The following is an 8,606-nucleotide window of genomic DNA, read 5'->3' as shown; positions in this document are numbered from 1 at the left end:
CGAGCAGGTTTACGCTTACGGCTCTGTTGCTATGACAGCAAGTCCCGGATGAGCTTTGGGGAACCGAACGATCCAAGATCACGCGAAATCGTCAACAATCAAATCCAGCTAACTTACTTAGCGAGGTACGAAGAACGGGCCCCTGGACTGAAGGTGGAGCTTTGTGCGTGTTGGGCTGAGGCTGAAGCAACTAGAGACGAGAATTTACAGGAAATAGCCGGGGCTACACTGACTACTGTCGTTCAACGATCCAGCAGTCGGAAACACTGAGCTGTCACCTTGAGCAGAGGCTCGAGTGACAAGATAATGAGCAGCAGGTGAGTAATTATTTTCAGGGCACAGGCCTGAGGGTGGAACCCACAACAAGTTCAACCCCTGCAGAGAAGAGTGAGGGAGAGAGAAAGAAGAGAGAAACAACAACAACAGTGCGATCTCAGAGGTGAACGCCAGGGAGACACGGGAAAGCATGACAGTTTCTGTCAAACACTGGATTAGTTCATCTGGCTGTTTGTCACAGGCAGCTGGAAAACACATGGTCCGATAGTCATTCCCATTATACTACTTCATAATCCATGTCAAGTCCTTTGGTTGGTTGAATGTGCAAAGTTCTCCAGAAAACAGTGAAGCTCCATCACCTCCAAACAGTGAGAGCCTCTATGGTTTTTAGATATGCTCTACACTAAAAGATAGAAGATAAAAATATTTCTGTATGGAATATAGATTCCTAATAACAAAAAGATTCCTCCTTGTGAATTAATAAGTAAATATGTCATGTTGCCTTTGTAACATGTTTTGGAGCATTTGTGGACTGTTGGAGTGAAAAACTGTGACTGTACTGAAGGAGTGTGACTGGTCATCTGTCTTGTCACACAAGATGGAAATTATGGCCTGTGAGGTTTGGTATAATTCTCCAGTTTCTGTGTTACTGACATTGTATCAATAGTTTTTTTGAATTGGGAAAAGAATGCTGTGTAACTGAAGCTGTTATGCGTTCTTGGGCTACATGGTGTTCTGGTGGTTAGCACTGTTGCCTCTGAGCACAAAGGTCCTGAGTCCAACTCCACTGCTTCTCTGGGGTCTTTTTGTGTGGAGTTTGCATGTTCTCCTCATGTTTACTTGGGTTCCCTATAGGTACTCTGGCTTCCTCCAATGTCCAAAGAAATGCAGTTTATGGTATTAGGTTAATTTGTAATTCAAAATTGGTGTGAACATGTGAATGGTTAGTCCTGGGACAAGCTGGTGATCTGTCCAGGGTGTAACCCCTCCCCCCCGTGACCCTGACTAGGATAAGTGGAATAGGTTGGATATGATATGATATACCTTTATTAGTCCTACAAGGGGAAATTGAAGATAATGTTGGTTGTATTGCATCTTTTAACTCTGGGTCAAACCCACAACATTCATTTAATGTTTGTTCGTGTCTCTGTCCTTCCAGTTTCCCAGCATGCTCTGGCTGTGGTGGTGGTGGAGGTGAATGAGGGGGAAAGGTCTGTCCTACTATCATGTCTGTACTCAGGTTCTATACCTGAGGACAATCGAACAGTGATGTGGACTCGCAGTGACCTTGATCCCAAATCTGTACACCAACGACGAGAAGAAGGAGACGATCTTACAGGACAAAACCAGCGTTACAGCAGACGCACATCAATGAATCGTTACGCTTTCATCATTAAAGACTTCAGTCTCACTCTGAGGAAACCCACAAAAACTGACAGCGGCAACTACACCTGCTCCATCAGTGCTGGAGGGAAAGAACGGAGACTCAGAGACATCCAGCTGCAGGTCAAAGGTCAGCATCAAATTCTAAAACCTGCTGTGATTACATGTCGTATTCAGTACTACAGAGAAAGGTCAGAGGTTAAATGAAAGCAAAGTATTTCTTAAACGGTTTCTGAAGGTCTTGATGAGCCCAGCAGGAACGTTTGTAGACTTGACCTCAGTGAAAACAGCAAAACAAGAGAAGCAAAGCAGAAGAAATTCGTTCTGTGCATGTGCAGATGTGTTTATGTTTACCTCCGGGAGGTTCAGCACACACACATCTGTACATACATTAAATACATTAAAACTTTATGCACGGCCCAACACAAAACTTTTAGAGGCCTTTTGCTGCCACTTTTACAGTTGACACTTTGGTTTCTTGTCCTCTCAGACCAGCAGGTGGAGGTGAAGGTGAGGGAAGGGTCAGAGTCTGTCATCCTGCCCTGCAACACAACACCTGACCTGCCTGAGGACACCACAGTGGAGTGGACTCGCTCTGACCTCGGACTCATCACAGTCCATGAGTATTCTAACAGAAATGATGACGTCATGACTCAGGACGAAGTTTACAGAGACCGAACGAAGATGAGTGAAGACCTGCTGAGAACTGGGGACCTCAGTCTGACCCTGAAACATCCCACAGAGAGAGACACAGGACGATACATCTGCACCATCTACAGGGACAAAGACATCCTGACACAGAAAGTAGTGCTGCAGGTCAAAAGTAGGTGCTGGAGATAAAGGTCAAAGGTCAATACTGTAGACACAGGTCAGAGATTAGAAGTCATTTTGTTTTATGTTTCCCCACAGAACCATTTCCATCCTGGGTCAAAGATCTTCTGGTTCTCCTGTTTGTCTTTGTGATTTTTGGAGGTCTTTTATATTATTTACGTCACTATTACATGTCAGGTAAGTGTCTTTCCTACTACACTACCCATAATACCAGTGGTTAACAGGTGGCCTCTTGACTGTGTTCAGACCAGACACATGAGATCGTGAGATCAAAGAACGAGTCAGAAACAAACTGAGACACAATCTGATTGAGACTAGAAGGCAAGAAGGGCGCAGGGAGGTCATGTGACCATCACAGCTGGTGCTGATGTCATCGTGTTGTGCTTTGTTGTCCTCTCAGATTACCAAGTGGAGGTGGATTCAGGGGTGGCGTCTGTAAAGCTGCCCTGCAAAACTATATTTAAATTCCTAAAACACACTAAAGTGGAGTGGAGGGACAGAAACAACAGGAAGGTCCATGTGTATCAGAACGGCTCTGAGCAGCCTGAAAAACAGCACCGGTTTTACAGAAACCGAACAGAGATGAAGAGCACATCTCTGCTGAAACCTGGAGACCTCAGTCTGACCCTGACATATCCCACGGATGACGACAACTTCACCTACACCTGTACCATCTACAGCAGGAAAGGAAACATACTGACAAGGAAAAATGTGCACCTCCATGTCAGAGGTCAGTGCTGCTTATACAGGTCAAAGGTTTTGACACACTAGACTAGACACACTGACATGAGACAAAGACCAAAGTAAAACAGGAAACACACCAACTGAACTCTAGACATGAAAACTGAGGAGACAGAAAATAGAGTCCTAAAAAGCAGGACAGAAAGGCACAAAGAAAGCACAAAACATAGTTTTTACCTTGTTTCTCCCCGAATCCCACACAGTGCTCACGTCTGTGGCGTGAATTGTGACAACCCCAACTCCAAATCTGTACAGTGGCTTCTCTCAGTTCCCAATACCTAGTGAGAAAACACATGAATTAAACTGCCAAGCAACACACACACAAAGTTCTCACTAACAAACCCATTGTGAACTCAATGATCCAGCACCGACTGAAGCTCAGCCACTCGCTTAAGTAGAGAGGCAACTGATGAAGGCAATCAGCTGGCTTCAGAGCAGGAACTCTCCTCAGCCTGATGATTCTTGTAATTCTTTCTTCCGGATACACACACTCATGTCCAAACACCTATACACATAAACAGGGACAAGGCTGTGCAGAGATTTTTAGATGGGCGGGTGCTCAAAGTTCAAAAGGGGCACAGAGAAAAGGCCGAATAACAACAACCCGCATTCATCAACAATCAAATATGGAATCACATCATACTATATCACTGTCATCAGGTGGGGACAAGGCAAAGCAAACATATTCCATGTTTACCTGATGGGTACAATGTTGCTCTTGTGGGGTTTCTGCTGCTCCTGCTGTGATAGTGCTGGAGGGCAGGGCTGTGCTGATCCGAGACTGTAGACATTAAATGCAAAGATTGGTGAAGGTGCTTGGAAGCATAAGGAAACAAAATAAACTCGGCTCTGCCTGTGACTCAGTTTGCCTCTCTTACTCTTTCATCATCTCCTCATCTCATCTATCACTCTCCACTTGATGTCCATCTGACAACAAGGCACAGTTTGCTATTGCATTAATCTATTATTTAATTATCCACACTTCACAAATAGGGATGGGTATCGTTTAGGTTTTATCCAATACCAGTACCAAACCGGTACTTTTGAACCGGTGCTTAAAGAATGAAGAACACAAACTTTGTACAAAAACCTCTCATGTTTAGCAGTTTCCCTCTTTTTCTTTGGTCATTTTAGCCTTTTTGGCCAGGGTGAAGTTAGTATCTGCCATCAAACAAGAAGACAGCCGCATGTAGCTATGATGATGTTTGCTAGTTCACCTTACATGCATTAATTTAATAACGTGGTTAGCCTACTCAACGTAAATTACACACGAACAACATTAAGCTACTCATGCAGAGAAGAACGGCTGCTGCTGCATCATCATCCGTCATCATTTCTGCTACACTGGCAGGGCGGGGCCAGGACTCTCCTCTTCGGGTTTTTGGGGGATGTTGCTAACTCCGGGTCCGATAACTGGCAACCCACCCGCAGTAGATGTGCTCGATGTGAGGTCTCGCAGCAAGCTATCAAATACGGTGCATTTCTCGGCTTTTAACAAAACGCTATGCGTCGCCAGGTGTTTCATCGGATTTGAGGTGTTACCTCCTTTGACAGTATCACAGTATCAGCTTAAAGCACTTGTTGCTGCTGAGTTTGCATCTTTTGCTGTGAAGTACAGCCAGACTTTGACCGCTTCGCCTTGGGCATTTTTAATCTGTAGCTCTGCTCTAAAAGAACGCACGTACCTGGGCCCGCCTACTACGCTCGCAAAGGTAAATGATTGGCTGGAATCCAAAGTGTGTCAAAGCTCAGGAAAAAAAAAGCACCAAAATAAAGCACCGAAATGTGCGCTGCTTTTCGGTCTGGTTACTACCGTTTATGTCAGAACCGGTGACATGATACCGGTACCCATCCCTAGTTACAAATCTTGCACCTAATCCATAACAAAGTAATGATAGACAATGTTATAGAACTATTCTTAAGAAGCATTTATAGACCGTGTTATATCATGAATAATAATTTTAGAACTTTATACACATAAAACAAACACTAATATAATCTGTTTCTTAATGTATTTTCTTTAACATACAGTGTGTCTTTTTTAATATCATAATAATACATAATTATGCTGATATGCATATCATCATATTGCATATGCAAGTCCCTCAGAAAGGCAGGAAAAGCCCTGTAACTTACTTTAAAACTAAATATGTTCCCTAAAACCGTGGACAGAGCTACAGACCCATGACAGTTGTCTTTTTAACATGTTTTAATACTTTGTATCTTGTTCCATTTAATTTGAACAAGCCTCTTAAAAAGTCAGTGATCACAGTCGGCCTCTCTCGGTTTTTATTACCACTGTTCATTTTAAAGCTCAGTTTTTAAAACCTTACGATGTAACTACAGCCCAGCCCATGCAGCAGGATAATAATGACTAAGATTATATTGGAGTGGGCCTGATACTCATGTCCGATGACAGTGCTGCCATCAAATTGCCTTTCTTTGCTTTGACTCTGTCTCCAACAAGAGGTGAAGCAGATGTTCTTACATTAATGGAATCACTAATACAACAGATCACCTGAAAATGAATAATGAATTTGCTGAAACAGATGTCTTTATTAATGAATTGTACTGACTAGTCTCTATTTCTCTCAGCTGAGCTCTGTTTCTGAAAGACGAACTCGTTCATGTCAGAGAGCAGACGTCTTTATGACATAATGTATCTGGCATGCAGAGAATCATGTTCATTTAGATGTTGCTGACATTTAAAATTCAGTTTTGCTTTTTATTTTGAAACATTTTTATTTTATTTCAATATTTTTTAGTCTGAATAAATCAAACTTGCTTGATAGGACAGCTCTCAGGTAACAAGGTGGCAAATAAGTCTTTGACTCAGAGTTCTTTAAGACTAAACCAGTCGAACTTGATTTCATTGAAAAGATGCCATTTTCTCCATTCAGACAAAACATGTTCAGAGCTGCTTTTGCTGCACAGCTCATGTTGTGTTTGTTGTCCTCTCAGTCCCCCAGGTGGAGGTGGATTCAGGGGAGGCATCTGTCCTGCTGCCGTGCAAAACTACTATAAACCTGCCTAAAGATGCTAAAGTGAAGTGGATGACCAGATTCAACAGGAAGGTCCACTGACCAGCTTGAAGATCAGGACAACCATTACAGAGACCGAACACAGATCAATAAAGACCTGCTGAAAACTAGAGACCTCAGTCTGACCCTGAAATACCCCACAGACTGGGACGCAGACATCTACACCTGCACCGTCTGCAACAGGGAGGGGAAAAAAATCCTGATGAAACAAGTGGAGCTGAAAGTCAGAGGTCAGTGCTGCTGCTGGGTGTGAGCTGCAGAAGAAGAAGAGATGATGAGATCTTCGTGAACACAAATCTTATTTTGTGCTTTAGACTGTTTATGAAATTTGTTGTCCTCTCAGTCTGTCAGGTGGAGGTGGAGGAGGGGGCGGAGTCTGTAGAGCTACCTTTCAAAACCACAAAAGAGCTGCCTGCAGATGCTAAGGTGGTGTGGTGGAACAATGATGACAGGAAGGTCCACGTGTATAAGAACGGCTCTGATCAGCCTGGAGAACAGCACCAGCTTTACAGAGACCGAACAAAGATGAAGAGAAGATCTCTGCTGAAGCCTGGAGACCTCAGTCTGACCCTGAAACAGCCCACAGAGAGAGACAGTGGGAGGTACAGCTGTAGAGTCTACGGGGAGATCAAGAGATACAAAAGAGTGCTGCTCAGAGTCAAAGGTTTGTGTGTGTGTGTGTTCAAGGTTCAAGGTTCTTTATTTGTCACATGCATAGTTATACAAGTATAACACACAGTGAAATGTAGCCTGACACGCTCCTCGACATGTGCATATAGTATATACACTGGGTGAATGTGCAGTAGTAGCAGCAAGCAGGTGAATTCTGTACATTAATATGAATAGACATCTGACTATTTTACAGGATAGACAATATAAACATATTTAAAATTAAAGGAATTTGGAATGTACATTGTGCCTTGGTTTAGAGTGTCTGGAAGAGAGTCCTGTCTCAGTCTGTGTGTGTGTGTGTGTGTGTGTCTTACTGTGTGTCTGACTGTGTTGTGTCTCCTCTGCAGGGAGAGTTCAGGTCCAGGATCAAACAGGGGACATCAGGAACAGAAGCAGCTCCATTGATCCGACTCCTCTGATGGCTGATCAATCAGTTTGATCTGTGTGTTCTTTGATTATTGATCAGTGATGTCAGAGTGGAGTCAGTGTGATGTTGTTGTGTGTTTGAGACTTTTAGTGTCCATGAAGGTCTCTGCTGCCGTAGATCCTCTGAACTGTGACAGAGGTCTCACTCTGGAGGAAACTCTCAGCACTTTCCAGCAGCTCCTCCATCATGGAGGACGTTCCCTCACTGTAACAGGTGGAGGAGAGAGGAGAGGAAGCACAGGTGGATCTTGTGAGGAAAATATTGTTATTACATGAGCGGAAAGACAAAAATACCATCACAGTAAAATAAGACTCCGTGTGTATAACATTTAAGGGTTGTCTCAGTCCACTCTGATCTGCTGTTACTTCTATGTAGGGTTGGCAACTGTCCTGTTTTATCTGAGTCATCCTGTATAATGAGCAAATTAAATACTTAAGTATGCGAGTCTGTACCCGCGTTCTCACTAGTTCACACAGGGGTCCAGACTTCCCAAGAGCGCAACGCGTGACTACATCACAGCTCCCGAGTTTTTGCTGCCATTCCCAGTTAATTTAACTGTTTGCTCATATTATCTCCACTTATTACCATGCTGTTTTTAGACTTGATGTATAGCATGAATAATCTGCTCGCTGTACATAATCATGTGCAGTTCCACATGATTATTAACAGACAAAAAGAAAACATAATAGTGATATATAGAAGTAGTTTTGTATACAAGATCGCTGCAAAAAGCAAGAGCATCTGGCTACAGCCACTGGGGAGCGCCATATTACGACCTCCACACTAACCGGGAACACGTGACCTCCACAGTAATCGGAAACACGTGACTTCAGTTAAATCCACTTTGACAGCGAAAACTAAATTGTATTTTTGTTACTATTGATGCTGCTGATAAATAAATTTGATTCTAAGTGTTTTCTTAGCAATCTGGGTTTATTAAAAAAATCACCATCCCTTCAGCTTGTTCGTGGCCAAAAGTGTCCATGTGTTATGTTTGTGTTTCTTTGCTACTTTTTCTGCATAAAGTTTTTTCAGAAATATAAAATAGTCATTACTTTTTACATTTTTAATCCTTCAAACACCCTTTTCTAGTACAATGCACTTGTTTGAAGACAACCTCAAAACTCACCATTTCATATATCAGCACTGCTACTGGAAATTTTTGTACAGAGGTCCCTCGCTATAACACGGTTCACCTTTCGCAGACTCGCTGTTTCACTGATTTATTTATTTTT

The 8,606-nt window shown here is 42.9% G+C and overlaps 1 pseudogene across 1 annotated transcript; it reads left to right on the top strand.

The window, feature by feature from the left end:
• The first annotated feature begins 1,404 nt into the window (after positions 1-1,404).
• Positions 1,405-7,611, top strand: LOC146672435 (uncharacterized; annotated as a pseudogene). Its single transcript, XR_014908122.1, has 7 exons — positions 1,405-1,789; positions 2,150-2,482; positions 2,569-2,667; positions 2,891-3,220; positions 6,193-6,502; positions 6,616-6,936; positions 7,292-7,611. The product of XR_014908122.1 is annotated as an uncharacterized LOC146672435 (transcript).
• Positions 7,612-8,606: the final 995 nt, after the last annotated feature.

This window comes from Rhamphochromis longiceps, linkage group LG3 (assembly GCF_057381845.1).
Source record: "Rhamphochromis longiceps isolate RC_006_pf linkage group LG3, R_longiceps_female_GT1.1, whole genome shotgun sequence".
In the NCBI taxonomy this organism is placed as follows: domain Eukaryota; kingdom Metazoa; phylum Chordata; class Actinopteri; order Cichliformes; family Cichlidae; genus Rhamphochromis; species Rhamphochromis longiceps.
The sequence above is the reverse complement of the archived record's forward strand: the minus strand, read 5'-3'. Positions and strand labels throughout refer to the sequence as shown.